Source organism: Brachyhypopomus gauderio, chromosome 13 (genome assembly GCF_052324685.1).
Source record: "Brachyhypopomus gauderio isolate BG-103 chromosome 13, BGAUD_0.2, whole genome shotgun sequence".
Classification (NCBI taxonomy): domain Eukaryota; kingdom Metazoa; phylum Chordata; class Actinopteri; order Gymnotiformes; family Hypopomidae; genus Brachyhypopomus; species Brachyhypopomus gauderio.
Genome location: NC_135223.1, coordinates 7,250,773 through 7,273,387, shown reverse-complemented (window position 1 = coordinate 7,273,387; position 22,615 = coordinate 7,250,773). Strand labels below are relative to the sequence as shown.

At 41.9% G+C, this 22,615-nt stretch overlaps 1 protein-coding gene across 1 annotated transcript in view; it reads right to left on the bottom strand.

Moving 5' to 3' along the window:
- adamts16 (ADAM metallopeptidase with thrombospondin type 1 motif, 16) overlaps positions 1-22,615 on the bottom strand; it is a 118,019-nt gene that overhangs the window by 27,729 nt on the left and 67,675 nt on the right.

The window sequence follows — 22,615 nt, the reverse complement described above, 5'->3', positions numbered from 1 at the left end:
ATACAACCAGTGTTGCGAATAACACTGTCCAGAGTGACAGTGACGTTAGGTAACGGCGTCATTTTGTTAGTAACGGGATAATATAATTCATTACTTTTCCTGTCGTTACAACGCCGTTGACATTACTGGTCATTAAAAGCGGTGCGTTACTATATATTGATATACTAACAGTAATGCGAGCGGACCGCTGCCCAGACTAGTGAGAAGTAACAGATCTCGATAGATCACAGTTCTCGGTGTAACACCTGTTTAAAGCGATTGTCTAAGGCAGCGTTATGGTAGCCAATCAGAGCCAGTGTTTTTACATGCGCGCCAAAGCACAAGACACAAATGGAGAAGAGACAGAAATGGCGAGTCAGGAGCAAGCCGAAGAAAAATTAGCATTTTCAAGGTGGCAATATAAACATTATTTAAGAAAATACTTGAAGTTCCTGAATGTCTACCAGACTGGGTATTTGAATTATTTAATTAAGAATAGAGGTTGTATTGTTAAGTTTACTTCTGTTGTGAACAAACAGTTGTCTCAGCTTGAGAGAATTTAATTTTATTTGATAGATGTAAATGCACTTTATATACTGTAACTGTTTACTATTTTTATTTTTTTTACAAAGATTTGGGATATTAAAGGATTTTATCCTGCACTGGTCTGTGGATGTGCAATAAATATCAAAATTTAAACACCTTTCTGATCTACTCATTTCAACTGACTAAAAACTGCTTTTTCAAAAAATCCTTATTCATTGGCATATAACTTTTTTTAACTGTAACGCAAATAGTTACTTTCTCTGGTAACGAGTTACTTTTATTATAGAGTAATTCAGTTACTAACTGTTACTTTTTTGAACAAGTAGTGAGTAACTATAACTAATTACTTTTTTTTTAATTTTTTTTTTATCAAGTTTTTATTGAGGATTTTCCAGACAACAGATGGAACAAACAGTATAAACAAATCTCTCTTTTTAAATCCCATCCCATCCCACCTCACCCACCCACATTTAACCCACTAAAATCAGTTCACGTTACCCATAACTATCCCTTCCCACCCAGCCACCACTCACTTAGCACAATATGTATATAGAGACAAATTCCATGTACAGAAAGTGATCATGATAAAAGGAGAATTTTCGCATCTTCAATTACATTTAGCCATATCCTCAGTATATCTGGATGTGCTCTATTGACTCTAGCTGAAGACAGTTCTAAGTAGAGAATATCTAAGAGAGAGTGCAACCAATGTGTATGGGAAAGCGAGTGGGGCGGAAGCCAGCGCTGAACAATCACCTTTTTAGCGGCCGTCATGCCAGCCAACCAGATTTTCCGTACTCTCTGTCGTAGGAAAAGTAGAACTGTCAAGTAAAAGATGCAGAGATGGGCTTATTGGGAAATTAGTGTCCGTTAATGAAGGGAGAGTTCTAATTACCTTATTCCAGAATGTTGACACTTCTGGACAAGTCCAGAAAGTATGCATAAAAGTACCTAAGGTATTGTTATTACAAAATGTACAGTAGGGGTGGGTGGCTAATCCCATCTGGTACCTTTTCCGTGGTGTTATATACATTTTATGACACATTTTGTAATGTATAAACTGGTGATTCGGATTGTTAGAAGAAGCCGTAACGTTTTTCCATATGACTTTCCAGTCTAACTCAACATCATTGAGAGGGAGGTCTGCTTCCCAATCTTTCCTGTTATGTATCTTTGTTTTTGAATGAGAAAGTAAAGATAAATATATAAAGGACATGGTTTTTCTAGGGGTTTTCAGTATCCATTCTATCATTGGGTGATATTCTAGTCCTGCTCCCCAATTGATTTTTTGGGATTTCAATGCAGATCTCAATCTGAGGTAGTAAAAAAAAGAGTGCTTTGGAATGTTGTACCGAGAAATTAAGTCTTGAAAGCTTAATAGTGATTCCTCACCATTAATGTCCTCCAATACGAATATACCTTTATTAGTCCATGGGCCTGTTGTAAATTGTTTATTTCCAGTGAGTAATCGTCTGTTTAACCATAGCGGAGAGTCTTTATGCCATGTTATATCCACACCAAGGTACTTCTCAACTAACTTAAAAGTTTTCAACATATATGATATAATGGGACCATGCCGTAGTAAGCTTTGGGAGTGGGATATGCCAGAAAACAAATAGTCTTTGATCCTAACCGGTGAGACTAGATATTCCTCCGTAGATAGCCAGGATGGATGGCCTTCAGTGTTTAGCCAATGTTTTAGGTTTTGTAACGTGCAAGCCCAATGATAAAACTTGAAATTTGGCAATGCCCAACCACCTTGGGATTTAGGTAGCTGTAGAACTGACCATTTGATCCGTGAGCGTTTGTTATTCCAAATGAATTTTTTTATTAAAAAGTCCAATTTTTTCCAGAAGTCTGTTGGGGGTTGTAGTGGTAGCATTGAGCTTATAAAATTTATTCGTGGTAGGATGTTCATTTTTGTTATTGCTATACGTGAAGGAGCTGATGTTGGTAAAGGCATCCATCTATTAATATCATTATTTATTTTTTTAGATATAATATCATAATTAGTCTTGACTGTAGCAGACACAGATGTTTTTATCTGGACCCCTAGGTAGGTAGTCTCTTTGGCTACGATAATCCCAGCAGGGATATTTATGTTATCCTCCTTTATGTTGAGTAATAAAAGAACCGATTTGCTAAAATTTATCTTAAAACCAGAGAGTTGTCCAAATTGATCTAAAACTTGAATTGCCCTTGGTAGCGTATTTTTAGGCTCAGAAAGATAAATTAGAGTGTCATCTGCGTATAATGACACAGCATGTTTTGATGGCCCTATAGTTATTGGTGATAGGGTATTGTCTTTTCTTATAAACTGAGCAAGTGGTTCCAATGAGAGATTAAATAACAGTGGTGACAGTGGGCATCCCTGCCTAGACCCACGAAAAATGTTAAATATATCAGAATAAGTTCCTCCTGTACAGACCCTAGCAGAAGGATTTCTATACAATAACTGTATCATTTTAATAAATTTAGGGCCAAATCCAAATTCTTCCAATACTCTCCAAAGATACTGCCATTCCAATCTATCAAATGCATTTTTTGCATCCAGGAAGAGAAGTCCTGTTGGGGAGTTAGTTCTCTCATTCTCACCAATGACAAGGAGTAAGCGCCTGATATTGTCAGCTGCCAGCCGACCCCTCGTGAATCCTGTTTGGTCAGGATGTACTAATCTCCCTACAAATTTCTCAAGACGCAAAGTCAGTGCTTTGGCGTAGATCTTTATATCTGCATTTAATAAAGAAATAGGGCGATAATTAGCACTATCCAGAGGATCTTTGCCTGGTTTGTGTATTACAGTTATAAGGGCTGTATTCAAGTCTCTGAAAAGATAGCCTTTGTCAAGAGCAAAGTTTAAAGTGTCGAGCCAAACTGGACCCAGTATGTCCCAAAGAGCGTGGTAAAGCTCAGCTGGGAGCCCATCAATACCGGGCGATCGGCCTTTATTGGTGTGTTTAAGAGCTGCATATAATTCATCTAGTGCTATTGGTGATTCCAACGAATTCACTTCTTCAGATGATAGGATGGGAAGTTCCAAATTGTAGAAGAAATCCTTGTACAGTTCTTGGGAGAATAAGGATTCAGATTGATAAAGTTTGGTAAAAAAGGTCTGAAATGAGTCATTGATTTCAGAACTAGTTGACACTATGCCCTTAATAGGATCACGGATTGATGAAATGTTCATATCATTTTCTTGTTTTTTGAGAGTCAGTGCTAGGAGTCTAGATGGTTTACTACCTTCCGAATAGTATTTATACTTTGTGGTGTGCATTAAATATTCAACTTTATGTTTAACTAAGTCATTCAGTTCCGCTTGTTGTATCTTCAGTTGCGATTCCTTTTCCTCTGAGTAGTGAGAGTTTAGTTCTTTTTCTAATTCTTTACAGGTATATTCTAGTTTTATTATCATGTTTTGTCTTGATTTTTTAAGGTGAGATGAGTATCCAATGGCATTATCTCTCAGAAATCCCTTAATTGAGGCCCATACAAACATCCGGTCTGGAACGCTATTTAAATTCAGTTGGATAAATTCTGTTAATTTTGGCTTGACTTGATTAATGTAGACTTCATCTTGTAGGAGTGTGGTATTAAACCTCCACCTCGACGAGGCTTTCTCAATAGACACTAAATCAAATTCAGCAATTATAGGATTATGATCAGAAAGGTATCGTGGTTGGATTGTGATGGACTTGACTGTAGAAAGTAAACGAGCAGAGGATAGGATGTAGTCTATTCTAGAGGACATTTTGTGAGGGGCTGAAAAAAAGGTGTATTCCTTAACTGTAGGGTTTTTAATTCGCCATATATCAAGAACATTCAAATCTTTAGAAAACCCCCTTAGCATTTTAGATGAGAGAGTCTGATTTGTAGACAGTGATATGTTAGTCCTATCTAAGTTAGAATCAAAGAATGTGTTCATATCTGATCCGATAATTAAAAGATAATCATTTAGTGAGAGCAATTATTTTGCAATCAGAGGGAAAAAACTGGAATCGTAAACAGTCGGAGCGTATATACTTACAAAGGCTATTTTTCTACCTTCTATCACAGTGCAACAATACGCTAGTCTACCTGAATTGTTTGCACTGGTCCTTTCTATTCTTAAGTTCAGCTTCCGTTTTATTAGAATCACTACGCCTTTGGTATGGGAGCCATCCCCTGATGCTATAATTGGTTTGTAAGTACTGTTCTGTAATTTAGGAACATCTGCTGGACTGAGGTGGGTCTCCTGTAAGAGTGCTATATCTACTTTGTTTCTTCGCAGGTAATCTAACACACTGGTTCGCTTAAAGGCTGAATTCAAACCCTTCACATTCAGTGACAATATAGTGTGGCTACCCATAGTCTAAGTAATGTAGAGGGTCTGAAAAACTCGTGAGAATGTCTGAGGATATGGCAAAACAAAGTATGCAACAATTATTGTGGTGGTTTATGCATTGGATAATCCATGCCCCCTCCCTCCCCGAAATCCCTTCTATAGCTAAATTCCGTGAGATACACAGAGCGATGTTGTAACACTGAACTTGTGGCAACCCAAATTGTATCTAGCAAAAATAGTGGCTGAAGATCCACGCAAACAATAAGCTCTAACAGTAAGGAGGTAAATGTATATAATAAGGACTCTTTTCCCCTTTTAGCAACCGTAATCAAAAAATTGTATGTATAGGGGAAAAGGTGGTGCGCTGTTTTACAGTCAGTGTCTCTCTTTCCTTTACTCTGGAGGTAACTTAAGTAGCCTATGATCAGTTAGCTCACATAGCGGTGGATATGGGACACTTTCAGACATATTGAAATGTAAGCTATCCTTTACTCTACGTCTAACTGAGCGAATGGGTTGCTAACCTCTATTTCCGAAGCGCCCAGTGACTTGTGTCCTGCCAAATAGTGCTCCAGATCCTGTACCGATTCAAACGATCGTTTATCGCCGTCAAGGTTGATCCGCAGAGTGGCTGGGTAGATCAAAAAGGAGTCTATGCCTCTTTGGCGAAGATGAGCTCTCGCGCTTTTGAAAGCATTTCTCCGGCGTGAAGTGCCCGAGCTGTAGTCAGCGTAGAATTCCAGGCGAGTGCCGTCTGAGAGAGTTGGCTTAACTTTCCGCGCACCTTGTAAAATCGCCTGGCGATCTGGATACCGCAGCAGGCGTACAATCATCGTGCGAGGCTTGGAGGAGTTCGCGGAGTAAATACGATGCGCCCTGTCGATTTCCAGCGGCAGGGTAGCTGTAGCTTGTAGCACCGGAATCCATTTAGGCAGCATTTTCCTCAGATATCCAGCGGCATCGTCGCCCTCGATTCCGGGTGGTAAGTTGACAATCCTGATATTGTTCCTCCTTGCTCGATCCTCCTGTTCGTCCATTTTCAGATGAAATTTTCCCAGCTCGTTCAGGCAGTGATCGGCGTCTTTTTTCACTTGGCGAACCGAGCCCTGAAGGCTATCGGTCTTGGAAGTTAGCATTTCGATTTTTTTGTCTTGAGTGTTAAACTTGTCTTGGAGTGAGCGAAGTAGTTCCCCGTTTTCAGAAACTCTGGCAGTGAGCGGGGAGAGAGCTTTTTCCAGTGTGGTTGAAAGCATATCGCTCACCAGCTCTCGTAAGGTCTCTCTCTCCGCCTCAACGGTTTGCTGGATTAGCATGGCTACCTCCTCGGATGGAAGGTTAGCTCTGAAACGCTTATTTGCAATTTCAGGTTGTTTTTGAGGAGAACTTGGAGGTTTTTTGTTCGGCATCGTGTTAAAAGGTGTCGGGTGTAAAATTTTCTCAGTTATATTGCGTTAGATCTCTTGTTAAAATTCAAAATAAGGGTTGTTCAGGTAGAGCTCAGTGTGACACGTCCATCCCGCCTTGCGCCTCACCGGAAGTCTTAACTAATTACTTTTTTAAAGTAACGTTCCCAACACTGAATACAACAGACCAGATAATCACACAAGGGACATGGGGAGAAGCGGCAGTCACACGCGTCGTGACGCCAGCAATACTCTTACCCGGAACAAACGCTACAGACACATGACCCAAATGCAGGGCTCTCAAGTCTCACGCATTGAGCGTGACACGCATTTGACCATCTTCACACGCTCACACGCCACACTTCCGATTTCACACGGCGAGAAAAAAAAATCTAGTTTATTTACCTCCAATCCATATCCATGTCGCCCTCCACTGGCGATCGATCGCGATATACAAACCCCCACCCCACTCAACAACTTACGTTCGCCACACCCCCCGGCTCAACAATTAACGTTCGCCACCCCCCGTCAAGAACTCTCACACTCTGACATGAATCCAAAACTTGAGAGCCCTGCAAATGTATGTATAATTTACATGTATAACCGATGTCCAGAAGATATTTCGCTGAATCCTTTGACCCAAGTAAACATTGTTATATGGCAGGAGTGGGTTACAAGGTCTATCAGCATTGTGAAGATGGATGGATCTTGTGATGGAGCTGCCCTCCAAGACAATATAGATATGGACATTTGCTTCTTTATGTCTTTGGTTAATAAGAAAATGAAGAGATACGTGATTGAATGTTCTTCTTATTCTTATCTTTTTGAGGAAACAAATATGGTACTCTAGGGAGCTTTTATGATTAGGTATCCCATCAAAAATACAGGAAGTGACATCACACCACTTCCTGTGTAGTGCTATAAAAGGCCTGCTTTGCGTGATTAGAGTTGGTTGGATGGGTATGTAATAATGCTGAGAGACATAAATGTTGATTATTGAAGGAACTTTGTGAGAACTTTGAGGAACTTTGTGAACTATCACACTTTGTTTTTGTAAATATCTTATTTTGTTTATGCAAATTTTTTTTTGCTTCTACAAGCTGGACAAGTGACTGTGACAGAGAAGAGGACCCTGGACAAACTGCTGGGCATCATGGACGATGCCAGTCACCCTCTGAACACTGTCATCAGTAACCAGAGGAGTGTGTTCAGTGACCGACTGCTCCTTCCCAAGTGCAGGACCAACAGGTACAAAAACTCCTTTGTCCTTCATGCCATTGGACTGTACAACTCCTCTTTGCAGGGGAGGAGGGGGTCACAGGAAAACAGACACTAATCGGACACTAACCGGATTACATACAATACACTAACATTAACTGGACTACATACAATAACTTAAAGGCTCATTATGACATAACCAGTGCAAAAACATTTTAAACAGTGCAATAATTATGTGCAATACCACTTTGGCTCTTTATATCCTATTGTTTTTTTTTTTATATTTATTATTATTAGGACTAGCTTAATCTCTTTAATCTCTATCTTCTACTACTGTCATGATGCTGCTGGAATCTTAATTTCTCTGAGGGACCCTCCCAAAGGGAGGGAGGGAGGGAGTACAATGGTACATTGTTCCAGATGACAACAAACCCAGACTGTTCTGGTTCATCCCCCTAGTGATGGAGAATAAGTGTGTTGTGCTCTGTGTTGAAGAAGGTGATGATGTGCACAGTGTTATAGGGACCAAGAATGGCATGATGATGAACACCACCATTCTGGCAAATAGCTGCACACATTGTGATGTTGCTGCCAGGGTCTCTAACAATGATACAGTGTCCTATGATGTTCATTACAGTATTGTACAACAGTATGAAATAGGCATAAAGATACTGTGTCAATACTGTGTGGCACAGGACACTGGACTGAAGTATCAGTGAGTGGATAGCAGAGCATGCTTGAACATATTCATAGTGCAGTTGTTTCACGTTGCCACTGGCCCAGTATGGATAACCTCACTGAATGGATGTTGGATGGTAACATTGTCAGTAACGATGCGCTGTTGTAGTTATTGTAAATGCATGCTATTGTTCGCTCTGACCATATTGACAATGATCTCTTTCTGTTCTGAGGTGGATAGCCATATTCGTTCAGAAGCAAGTGGTAGTCTAGCAGTGCAAAATATGATATATAGTGGATAGGTCTACTTATCCTCATTTTGAAATGTCTAGATGATGCTACAGTGTAGCAGCACATATTAGGCTGGACCCTTTGCCTCCAAAAATCTCAACGCAAAGTTGACGACATGGTCAATCAGAGTGACTCGTCCTCTTCCTCAATTTTATCCTCTTCATCGTCATCTCTATGCAATATTGAACTCCAGTAATGTGCACACCAAGATTTGCAACTTGTTGCCTCTTTATAGGCATTAGGCTCTGATGTCTAAAGATTTGTAAAAAATGGCTAGAAGTGTTTTCACCTGTGAGGACTGGATTTGGATTTTGGTAGGTGGGTGTAGCCATTGCATGGCTGTGTTTTCCAAAAGAAAATGTGCTTTTCAGTTTTGAATGTTGTGTCTTATGTAAAGAACTGTTTAAGGTTTTACAAAAAGTGTGTTTTAGAATTTCTGAAGTGAGTGTAAGTGGTTTAGTGTACCAGGTCAATAGATAGGCTACATGGGTTAGTGGTTTCCAAAATTGTGCTATAAGTACGACTTTTTGGGTCTTAGCAGCTGCAAAAAACTGTAAACAGGAGTGATGTGTGTGTAAATGAATGTCCAAGACACATTTGACTTAATGTAAAATCTTTTTTCTGTAATGATATTTTGGTTTACTTTTATGCTATTTTACACCAAGAGAAATAACCATCACAAGAACGGATGAGTGATGCTTTCTATTAGGGGTGCACGATATGACGATATAAAATCGTGAATGGCGATAACGAGTGGAGAATCGCAGGCGATCTACCAAATTAGAGAAATCACATAGATCGCCTTTGCCAATCAGCGCAATGACTTTTTTAAATGCTGGTTCCCGCCAATGCGTCAGACGTATGGCGTAGAACTGACCAATCACAGCGAACTGTGCGTCTTCCACGCCTCCATGTTGTGTTTGTGAAACACAAAACTGCGTGGACAACGATGGCTGAAAGCCAAACCGAGCATCTGGTAAAGAAGAGGAAATCCACCTATGTAATCTGAAATTGGTTCAGATTTTCTTCCACTGACCAAGACCAACATACAGCGATATGTAAAGTGTGCAAAGAACACGTGAAAACGTCCGATGCCAGTACAACAAATTTATTCAATCACTTGAGACATAGGCATCCCAAGGGATATACCGAAAGTGAAACAATGCGGGCAGCGGGGGCAGCCGTCTCACAAGTGACCATAGCGCGCGACTCCGCCGCACCTCGCGCGAACGATATGTGGTAGTATAAAGAAACATCCCTCAAAAACAGGGGAAGGAACATTTACCTGACGAATTTTAATGTTGCTTTGTGTTTCAGATTTGAAAATTGCTGGAATTTAGGCTGAAGTACTTGAAAATGCTTGAAATTGAAACTATTTCGTTTCACAACAAATATCTGTCTGACTGAACAGTTCTCCTGTATTACGTTAACAAGTACAAGCCTCTAATTCCAGGACGAAACATGAGAGAACGTGAAGACGTTAAGATTGGGCGTTTTGAAAATAAACAACCATTAAATAATGTGATAAAAAAGCAAATTATATCGAATCATTTCGACTATATGTATAAATATTAAACTTTAAGTTTAATGTGCTGGGAAATATTTAGTGCAATAGTGCACTTTAACAGTGTAACGAACTGCGTGAGGCAGAGCAGGGAGGCGGACACAAACGCTGAGGAGAGCGAGATTTATTGAATGGAATTCCAAAGGCAGAGTCGTAATACCGGGCAGGGGTCATAAAGGGTAGGCAGTCCAAACGTGAAATATAAACGGGCACGGTGGCACAAAGAACAAGGCAGGGGAAACAAAGACTAGGCTGAACGTACTTACGATGAAGACGAAACAGAAACAGTTAAATCCACTAGAGCACGAACGAGGCAAGAGAACAAACAGGTAAGTAGCACAAAATAACAGATACCGACATGGGAGACACGAGGACTATAAATACATTGAACTAGACTAGAAACAGGTGAAGACAATAACGACATGGACATGGCAGACGTGGGGAAACCATAGAAACAGACAACAAGGCTAGAAACATACCCTAGAAACATACGACTATACCCCCTAGTCGACTATGAACGTCATAGTCGAATGTACCATTCTAACTGCATGGCGGTGCCCAAGGATGCTGCTAAGCATTAGTTGTTACATGAAATGTCTCGTTTTCGTTATATATAGCCTTTTGTGAAATAAAATCATCAATGCATTAACAACAGGCATCTTCCTTACTACACATTAATAAATCACACCCTGCAGTTGCACAATCCAAACATGCGGAGCTGAACACGCAACACAATACGCAGCATCTGCCGAGATTATAATGGCTACTAAAAAACTTCAAAAGTATTTTGAAAAAGATAAAGATGAATCAAACAAAGTAAAGTGCAAGTTATGTCATCAACGTCTTTCATTTCACACGACAACAACCAACATGGCATACCATTTAAAACGCCTAAGGCGAAAAAAAAACTTTGTTGTTTCGGTCGTGTCGTCTCGTCGCGGTGCGTCTCGGCAAGTAGGCCTATAAACATTTTTTGATGTTGTTTGCTTTTAAACCCCGTTACTTGAATCTTTCCTTATACTTTCCTTATACAATTTTTTTATATTTTCAGGCAAGCTGGCTGTCTCCAGCTGCTCCTGCGTGGGTCCGATCTTGTGGCACGGGGAGGAGTCTCCCTCGAGCTCGCCCTTTGTTGTCGTCCCTGTCCCGTATAGCTCGGGGACGTTAACCCGTATGGGCGAGAGCTCCCTTGGAGGCGCGGAGTGTCTCTCTTCCCACACCCGCGCCGCTGTCTTGCGGTACTCCTCCGCCAACTCTGGTATGGAGGTCTCCCGAGCCGCGCACAGTAGGTAGGCGCACTCGGGGTCCCGCTTCAGCTGCGCCAGAGTTGGCGTAGAGTCGCGGCGCGGGGGGGAGTACGAAGCGCAGTGACGCCGCTTACTCGGGCGAGTTGCCTTCTTCGGCCGGGTTGCATAGCCCGGCATGGTCCTGGTGTCTCTGGTCGGCTCGTTGTTCTGTGACGTTCGTGGGTCGGCGAAGGACGAGACACAGAATCCTCTTTGGACTGACGTCACTTTGTTTATTTACAAAGATTGCGCAATAGCGCACGAGCAACATACAACTTCTCACACACACAGCAACGTGTAAACTTAGACAACGACGAGCACAGCACACTGCGCGAGCGCACATTAAATAGACAGACCACATTAGCCCCACGTGATTACGAGACGATTCACAGGTGAGACAAATTATCACGCGACATAGCCCTCACCACCGGAGTTCCACAGACGCAGACAAAGCACGTGGACAACTTATACACACGCCCAAAAGGGAGGGGCCGGGGTCCTCAACGTGACACATGTGGTTGAATTATACTGTAAATAGTGAAAAGTGGATGTGAGATATGTGTGCTTTATACATACCATTGTTATTTTACGATATTATTATTTTTTTAATTGTGTGCCAGTCTGTAGTTCTCATATTTGTTCTCTTTGTACAAGTGCCAAGGCAAGAGACGGGCCATTTGTTATATTTCCACTGTGTGCAGATTGAGGGTGCACGAGTTGTTCCAATAAAGCACTACCTAAACTAACTAAAGCAATATCTGCAAATAAAGTTTGATGGCAAGTGCTTCAGCAACATTTTGACACATTAGTTTCCAGCAAGCTAGTTAACACTAGAAGCGCCGCGCCTCATTTACATACTTATACCTAGAAGCGCGGAGGGCCGGTCATCTGACCGCTTTCACCACCTCCTACTAGCGCCGTGTTGTTTTCACCTACTTAAAGCGCGCCTCGGGCGGTCAAAAGACCGCTGAGTCTTTACACAGGGGAGCTGGTACTGACACATAATTAACGCTAGATGGCGTTTTGCACAAAAGGAAGAATGAGCTGCCCAAACAAAATATTCGTAATGGTGACATTTGCACGTAACGTCAATATGTTAACAAATTAATGTGACTGAACCATTTAGAATCAGTGCCTTGTGACCTTGTTTTCAGTAGCTTCCCCATTGTCAGTTTTGTTTAGTTTAATATTGCATTTCCTGGTTTGTGCGAAAACGCAAATGCAAAATATAGTTTCAGTTTTGTTTCTTGGTTAGTGTAATAGTTTGCTTATTTGTCTGTGTGTTATTCTGTTGGCATATATGTCACTAGATTATCATGTTCGTTCGCCACACCACTAACCCACTGGCCCGCACCCCCACTGTGAAGCGTTCACGTCTTTTGTCTTGCTAATGAAACAGACTGCGCTGCAGCCTTCCACCCCCACATCCACAAAAAGCTTGTTCGATACTCAGAGTAGCAAAGTGAAGCCCGTAGACCGAGCTAAAGCAAGTTTGTTTGTATACTCAATGTTACGCCATTTCAAGTTTTAATGCCTAAAAGTTGTGTATGTTAGTGAATTGTAGGCTATGGTGAACATAACAAATCTACAAATAAATGTCTATAATGTTTTGTGTTAGACAAAGAACAAAAAGCATAAATAGGCAAAATAATTACAAAAATATCATTATAAAAGGTAGGCTATGTACCTTTGCGTAACAAAACGCAAAATTATTAAAATGATACGGATGGCTTCACGAATATAGTTGCCTCTGTCCTCTCTAATGTTCACTTTTTTATCTTGCCGTATTGTGTTGCCGTTTCAAATGAGGTGTTTGATCGGTGAATAGCCGATGTGTGATCCCACGTCCTAACGACCATGTTATCACCGAGCGTTATCACCATTCGGTGATTTACATGTATCGTATATTGCATAAGTTTTGTTCCCCACCTCAAATTAAGTTCCATTTATGTAGTGAATTGTGAACTTGAGAATAAACCTCCACCGCTGTGGTTAATGTTCATGCACTGTTTGAACAATATTTATTAATTACAGCCAGGTTTTGGAGGTTGTAGAACACAGCTACAGGCCAACAACGGGTGCATCCCGTCTCTCTTTAGCGTATATTGTATAAGTTTCGTTCACCACCTCAAATTAAGTTCCATTTATGTAGTGAATTGTGAACTTGAGAATAAACCTCCACCGCTGTGGTTAATGTTCATGCACTGTTTGAACAATATTTATTAATTACAGCCAGGTTTTGGAGGTTGTAGAACACAGCTACAGGCCAACAACGGGTGCATCCCGTCTCTCTTTAGCGTATATTGCATAAGTTTCGTTCCCCACCTCAAATTAAGTTCCATTTATGTAGTGAATTGTGAACTTGAGAATAAACCTCCACCGCTGTGGTTAATGTTCATGCACTGTTTGAACAATATTTATTAATTACAGCCAGGTTTTGGAGGTTGTAGAACACAGCTACAGGCCAACAACGGGTGCATCCCGTCTCTAGCGTATATTGCATAAGTTTCGTTCACCACCTCAAATTAAGTTCCCTTTGTTTTGATTTGTGTGTCAGCTTCACACAACTCAACATTCAAAACACAGCTTAGGTGCAGTCTTTGCACATTTGCCACAGACCAGTCGCTTACATGTCTGGCAGATGTCATACGTTTTGTTCCCTGAACATCTGCCGACTTGGCATTGTTTTCTTTTTGAGGGCGGGCAAGGAGCTTCAGGTAAAATTCGCTTTTGTGCAACTGCCCTAGCCGCTTTCGCCATTTTCTGCTGTGCACACAGCTCCTTTACCAACTCGAGAATAAACCTTCGTCTGCTCAGGTTAACGTTCATGCACTGTTTGAACAATATATGTGCATTTATTGCAGCCAGGTCTAGGAGGTTGTAGAAAACCGCGACAGGCCAACGACGGGTGCCTCCCTTCACCGAATACAGTCGTGCCATTTGATCCATAACATCAACGCCACATTTAGTCGTGTTGTAATATGAAACAGTTTCAGGCAGTTTCTTTGCGCCATTATCAATTGAAACTGTCTGATGCATTGAGCTCAGGATGCATACATTTTTTTTAGGTTTTGCCTGGTAAATCGTTAGAGTTATTTTTCCAGCCCGCAACACCTTGGTGGAAAATCTTTCAGACTGTGCCTGTGTACATGGGGGCATCTCACGTCTCATTTTATTCATCGTACCAACAATAGTGGTTTTGTTCGCCAAAAGGGTGTTTGCAAGTGCCAATGAAGTGAAGAAATTGTCAGTCGTTACATTTCTTCCTTTACCCGTGAAAGGCTCCATCAAACGCAACACAATATTTTCAGACAACCGTTGACCAGCCGGCCTGCTTTCATCTTTTCCTAGATAGGGAATGGCGTTCAACATATATTTTGTTTCAACATCAGCGGCCACCCAGAACTTAATCCCAAATTTATCGGGTTTATTGGCCATGTACTGAGTGAAACGACAGCGAGCTTTAGTTGGGAACAGTTGCTCATCAACAGTTATGTTCTCACCGGGCGTGTAAGAAGCAATACTGTTTTTCACAAATTTATCAAATATCTCCGAGATCATAGCAAATTTATCAGTCGCAAGGCGGGCAGCCCTTGTGCTCTTGTCATCAAAGCGCAGATAGCGCATGATATCTCTGAATGTCTGTCTAGACATTGTCTCTTTGAAAATGGGATTTCCTAAGTCAGCAGACCAGTATTCATCAAGTTTCATGCTTTTACCAGCTGTTATACCTCTCAAATAAACGAGACCCACAAATGCTTTCAATTCGTCAGCTGTTAGTTTGAACTGAGCATTATTTCGTTCAGCCTCTGCCTCTGTGTATTTCAGAATTGCGCCCCACATTTCTGTGTCAATCAAACACAGTAAGCTGGTCAGTGGACTTTTAATTTTGTCCTTGGCATAACACGTAGGCCCTGGGGTTTCTCTCACAATATTGCACTCTTGTGCTCTACCCCGAGGTTTGCCAGCAGTTTCAAACCACACCGTACCGTCTTTGGCCTGAAATGAGTCACCACCACACTCAGTTTCAGAGTCCGATTCTGAATCAGATTCAAGATTCAGATCCATTTCACTTTCGCCCTCTCCATCCGACACCTCACATTGTTCGCCCTCCGATTCCATCTCATCAATATTGCACAGCATGTCCAGCACTTGCTTTGGGGTGTACATGATTCTCTGTGCCATTTTTATAATGCACTATGCAACCTTTCAAACGCCCAAACCGAGGAGTCACGCAAACTGTGTTGCTGTTCGATCACACAAACCGAGCTTTCAAGCAAACTGTGTTGATGTTCGATCACCCAAACCGAGCTTTCAAGCAAACTGTGTTGCTGTTCGATCACCCAAACCGAGCTTTCAAGCAAACTGTGTTGCTGTTCAAACGCCCAAACCGAGGAGTCACGCAAACTATGTTGCTGTTCAAACGCCAAAACCGAGCTTTCAAGCAAACTGTGTTGCTGTTCGATCGCCCAAACCGAGCTTTCAAGCAAACTGTGTTGCTGTTCAAACGCCCAAACCGAGGAGTCACGCAAACTATGTTGCTGTTCAAACGCCAAAACCAAGCTTTCAAGCAAACTGTGTTGCTGTTCGATCGCCCAAGCAGAGTTTTCACTCAAACTGTGTAGCCGCGTCCCGACGAATTTATAGCTCACGTTGCCTCATGAATGCTATTGTGAATAAAGTGTTCATAACAGCACCGCCCATGCCATCATCTCAGTTTCGCTCGCAAAGGTATGCATTTACATACGTAACTTGCATTCTGCTTAATTCTTTTGTAATGCCAGTGTGTCAAAAGCAGCCATACATAATGTATGTATCTAACAGCTAGCCCTGGCGAAGAGGGATTATACCCGAGAGATCATTTCTTTGAGATATTGACTTGATAAGTAGGCTAATTACCATTCGCAGAATTCCTGCAAACTACTAAAGCATTTATTAGGCAAAGCAAGACGCTCTCACGGTTTGAAAACCATTGATGTAAACTTATATATAGTATATATTAAATAATATTAATAAATAAAGTATATATTTTAAGACTTTGGAAAGTGAAACACTTTCACTTTCGTTCAACGGACGAATTCCGTTTTGTCTTTACACAATAATCAGTTTGAACTTTGAATAATTTAGTTTTGAAAACTATTGATCTTTATTTAGTTATACTAAATATTAAATGACATACGAATCTTTGCGACACCCGCTGGCAGAAAAGAGAATCACAGTCTTGAAGTGTAGGCGACGACGACAATATTACAGAGATACGAGCGAAATCGATTGAAACTAGCATGTGCAGGGTTTCTTTTAACAATGTAAAAATACTAGTTTATTAAAAGGACAATTCTGGGAAAAGTCATGAAAGGAGGGTTCTGAAATTGGATCCAGTGCAAAGATATTATTATTTTTTGTGCTGCTGCGGTCAAGTGACCGGTGCTCGGCGCTTCTAGGTATAATTAGGTCGACCAGAGGCGGCGCTTCTAGTAGACGTCACAGCGGTCAAATGACCGGAGCTTTGGCGCTTCTAGTGTTAAGTTCCATTTATGTAGTGAATTGTGAACTTGAGAATAAACCTCCACCGCTGTGGTTAAAGTTCATGCACTGTTTGAACAATATTTATTAATTACAGCCAGGTTTTGGAGGTTGTAGAACACAGCTACAGGCCAACAACGGGTGCATCCCGTCTCTCTTTAGCGTATATTGAATAAGTTTCGTTCACCACCTCAAATTAAGTTCCCTTTGTTTTGATTTGTGTGTCAGCTTCACACAACTCAACATTCAAAACACAGCTTAGGTGCAGTCTTTGCACATTTGCCACAGACCAGTCGCTTACATGTCTGGCAGATGTCATACATTTTGTTCCCTGAACATCTGCTGACTTGGCATTGTTTTCTTTTTGAGGGCGGGCAAGGAGCTTCAGGTAAAATTCGCTTTTGTGCCACTGCCCTAGCCGCTTTCGCCATTTTCTGCTGTGCACACAGCTCCTTTACCAACTCGAGAATAAACCTTCGTCTGCTCAGGTTAACGTTCATGCACTGTTTGAACAATATATGTGCATTTATTGCAGCCAGGTCTAGGAGGTTGTAGAAAACCGTGACAGGCCAACGACGGGTGCCTCCTTTCACCGAATACAGTCGTGCCATTTGATCCATAACATCAACGCCACATTTAGTCGTGTTGTAATATGAAACAGTTTCAGGCAGTTTCTTTGCGCCATTATCAATTGAAACTGTCTGATGCATTGAGCTCAGGATGCTGAGCTTTCAAGCAAACTGTGTTGCTGTTCGATCACCCAAACCGAGCTCTCAAGGAAACTGTGTTGCTGTTCAAACGCCCAAACCGAGGAGTCACGCAAACTATGTTGCTGTTCAAATGCCAAAACCGAGCTTTCAAGCAAACTGTGTTGCTGTTCGATCGCCCAAGCAGAGTTTTCCCTCAAACTGTGTAGCCGCGTCCCGACGAATTTATAGCTCGCGTTGCCTCATGAATGCTATAGGCCCTTTTCACACTTCCGCATTTTTTCTTCCGGAAGCTCTCGTTGCAGGGTAAAGTTACTTCCGTTACACATTAAACAATGGCAGAGTCCAATAACAAGAGCTTTTGCAGTGCACCAGGGTGCTCGATCTCGAAGCAAAAACAGTCGTATCTCAGTTTCTACGGTTTTCCGGCTGACGACGAGCAGAAAAGAAAATGGGTTTGTGCAATTAGGAGGGATGAAGGGGAAAACTTTGTGATACGGAGCATCTTTGTGTGTAGCCAGCATTTCACTGCTGCAGACGGCTAAAGCTCGTGGCTAAAAGTTGGTGCTGTTCCCTGTTACTGTTCCCAGTACTGTTACTGTCCCCGGTACTGTTACTGTTCCCAGTACTGTTACTGTTCCCAGTACTGTTACTGTTCCCAGCCGGTTTCAGTGGAACAGTTGCTGTCCGCGTTTGAAAGATCAAGCTCTCGGCTGGGAGTACACGTACGTCCGCTAGCATCTAGCTGTTACCCGCTAGCATCTAGCCCCGGTTCGCTAGCTTCTAGCTCCGGTTCGATAGCTTCTAGCTCCGGTTCGATAGCATCTAGCCCCAGTCCGCTAGCTTTTAGCTCCGGTTCGCTAGCTTTTAGCTCCGGTTCGCTAGCTTTTAGCCCCGGTTCGCTAGCTTTTAGCCCCGGTTCGCTAGCTTTTAGCTCCGGTTCGCTAGCTTTTAGCCCCGGTTCGCTAGCTTCTAGCCGTCATCCGATAGCATCTAGCCCCGGTTCGCTAGCTTCTAGCCCCGGTTCGCTAGCTTCTAGCCGTGATTCGATAGCTTCTAGCCGTGATCCGATAGCTTCTAGCCGTGATCCGATAGCTTCTAGCCGTGATCTGATAGCTTCTAGCCCCGGTTTACTAGCTTCTAGCCGTGATCCGCTAGCTTCTAGCCGTGATCCGATAGCTTCTAGCCCCGATTCGCTAGCTTCTAGCCCCGATCCGATAGCTTCTAGCCCCGGTTCACTAGCTTCTAGCCGTGATCCGATAGCATCTAGCTAGAAAAGAGCAAACTCTCGGCTGGCAGTACACCACGAACATCTACTAGTCGAGAGTTTGCTCTTTCAAATGCGGACAGCAACTGTTCCACTGAAACGGCTCTGAAACTAGTTGTGATCCGTTAGCATCCAGCTCTGCTCGGTAGCATCCAGCTCTGACCATCACTTTGCTGTCGACTATATTGGACACTAAATAAACAATAACACGTAATAACTTGGTGTGTGTCATGAACTTTATTGATACTGATGTAAACCAAACAATCAATAGCTGACGTCCCTTGGCTTGCTAAAGCTGGGCGTACACTGTACGATATTTTAAATCGTGTACTCAGCTCCATCTCAAACTACGACTAAATCGCAGGGAGAGTCGGCTCGTGGAGCTGCTTCAACAGTGCGATACTCTCACGAGGAGCGATTTGAATTTTAAACATGTTTGATATTCTTGCGACGCTGCGATTTCTGATCGGGAGTTGGTCGTGAGGTGTGAATCGCTCCTCGTTTACCTGTGTAAACTATACGATGCACGACACGCGATTGAGCCGAAACTCAGCCCGATCGCAAAAATAGTCGCACGAGTGAAAAATCGGCTGAAAATGGGCCAAAAATCGCACAGCTTAACCTAGCTAGATATTGTTAACTAAAGCTGTCAGTATAATATGTAATATTATAATATATAACATAATAATATGGACTGTTTTACCACTCCGTAGGATGACTAATGGAACCAGCTATACCTTAAATAATAGTTAGTTACCTAGCTAGTGCTAGCTGGTGTTAGCTTACCCTGGTATAAGTGAATAAATTATTCTACAAACAATTTGTAGCCTCTATTTAACTTGGAACCGTTCGTTGTTGAATGTTCTCCAATGATACTGGAAACGTATTTAAAATTCAGTCTCGGCAGCGACGACAGGGATGAAGTAAACACACGCTCCATGCTGAGGTGAATTGACAACAACTATCTTCTGCGAGTACCGGAACTTGTTTTACAGAGATACGAGCGAAATCGATTGAAACTAGCATGTGCAGGGTTTCTTTTAACAATGTAAAAATACTAGTTTATTAAAAGGACAATTCTGGGGAAAGTCATGAAAGGAGGGTTCTGAAATTGGATCCAGTGCAAAGATATATTTTTTTTTGTGCTGCTGCGGTCAAGTGACCGGTGCTCGGCGCTTCTAGGTATAAGTAGGTCGACCAGAGGCGGCGCTTCTAGTAGACGTCACAGCGGAGCTTTGGCGCTTCTAGTGTTAACTAGCTAACTAGTTTGTATGCTAGCATAAGGGGGGGGGGGGGGCGAACGTAAGTTGTTGAGCGGGGTGGGGGTTTGTATATCGCGATCGATCGCCAGTGGAGGGCGACATAGATATGGATCGGAGGTAAATAAACTAGATATTTTTTTTCGCCGTGTGAAATCGGAAGTGTGGCGTGTGAAGACGGTCAAATGCGTGTGTCACACGCTCAATGCGTGAGACTTGAGAGCCCTGAGTATAACACTAGGACTACCAGCATTTTCACTCCAAAATTTTGTACCTGGTCTCCACCAGGGGGCAGTTCTGGGGACATTTGCATTCCATTAGGCCACCCTTTGTTATGTACATGCAACCACTTAGGGGGGGTGATGGTGTCAGTTCATTGTTCTGCTGGATGTGTTCACTGACTCAGATAGAGAAGAAAAAAACCCTGGCCTCCCCCATTGCAGTGGTCATTTGAGCTGTGTTTTTTTTCTGCCCTTCCCTTTTTATAATAAATAATAATAATAACCTTTATTTGTATAGCACCTTTCATACATACATGCAACTCAAAGTGCTAAAAACTACTGAAAATAATGTTTGTGGGTGTGTGTGTGTGAGGCTGTATATGTGTTTGGGTGAATATGTATGAAAAGAGAGGTCACATGGAGACACACGAGCAGCTGATCTCTTCTGGTAAGATTTACTAAATGTCCTTTTTTGTTTACTGGTTATGGCTGTTGTGTTTTTGGAAGGAGACACACTGTAAAAAGTACCATCTTGATAAGTTAAAATAGCTCAAGATTATTATTCTATTTCAAGAAGCTAAGGGGTTTTTTTGTATAAATTAATGTAAAAATATCTTTACCTAGTGGCAGTTTTTCAAAAGACGAAAACTATTTCAAAAAAGGTAAAACAAATCAGAGCTATTTTGACTAATAAAATGCTACTTTTTGCAGTGTGAGAACAATCCTACATAAGTACAAAAGAGGCTTACTTGAAATGTTTTGGAATTATAATTCAAATATTATGTTTGTGTCAATTTCACATTATTTCAACCTTTCACTAATCAAATCTCAAACCTATGTTCCTGTGGATCACGAGACTTCATCACCTCCAGAAAAGAGAGGTCACATGGAGTCACACGAGCAGCTGACAGAGATGGCAAAAGACGGCACAGTGTGGCATGAGGAAGAGATTGGTAGACATTATGGAAGGCATCACAGCCCAATTGAATGCCATCCCATGAATGGAGAGCCAATTGCTATTGCCAGAAGTGAAGTGTCTAGTCGCTTACAGAGTTTCCTCTGTTTCATCTCTCTGAAAATGCTTCGGACGATACAGGAGTGGACTGTTCAGCATGCACATCAGACGACACAGCATGAAAACTGGTTCATGGCCCTCCCTGAACTAATGGCTTTCATTGCCATCCTCATCCAGCAATGCAGCAGCCCTCCATCATGAAGATTATGCAGCGATACCGGTTCCAGGACACACGCATGTGTGTACAGCATGGACACACGCAGTGAACGAGCTGCAACTGACCCGTTTGCTGCAGTCTCTAATGTTTGGGGGTCTTTCGTTGCCAACTGCTTCAATGCTTACAACCCAGGAAGGCATATCACAATAGATGAGCAACAACATGCACAGGTGTAAAAGAGAGATGGGCAGACTTCTTGGTGAAGCTTGCAGGAGAGCTTGGACAGGCTCATATGGCAGCCAAGGAGGTGGCCAAGGAAAAGGTTCAGCAGCAACCACCCACACCTGACACAGGGAAAAGGGCATTGTGCCAAGTCAAGTGTGGCTGCAAGAATAATCATGCCACTAAGCGTTGTATTTCTTGTACTTAGTTTACATGTGGCAAGTGCAGAAAAGAGATGATGTGGCAGTGCCAGGTGTGTGCAGAGTAACAAGTTTCGTTACTGTGCGAATATCAATAAAGCTAACTTGAATCAAAATTTCTGGCAATGTTGACTTTTTTTTTTGGGGGGGGGGGGGGGGGGGTTGGCTGAACAGGCTACTCTCTGCAGTGGGGCTGGTGGGACACCACATTTTAGGCTGTTATAGTCGGTGATAGTGTAAGGCACCTCTTCCTGTACTATTTACTGTATTTTAGACATTGAGGGCTTTTGAGGGGACGTTGTGGATGAACACTGACCAGTGGCTGACCATGAACACTGAACACTGACCCTCTTTTCTCTCCTCCTCTTTTCTCTGTATGTCCCACCAATTATTTTTATTACTATTGTACTGTATTTTACAGAATTGTTTTCTTTTTATTCTTACATAAAAATAAAGTTGTCCTCCAAAGATGGGGGGGCAAAAAAAAGAGAGTAGTGACTCGGAAATTTCTTCTGGTAAGATTGTTGTTGTGTTTTTGGAAGAGACACACTAAAAAGTACCATCTTGATAAGTTAAAATTGCTCAAGATTATTATTCTATTTCAAGTAGCTGAGGGTTTTTTGTATAAATGTATGTAAAAATATCTTTACCTATGGGCAGTTTTTCAAAAGACTAAATACTGAAAATAAGGTTTAAAAAAGCAGTGCCATTTTGAATAATCAATATGCCATTATATGTCACTATAATTCAAATATTAT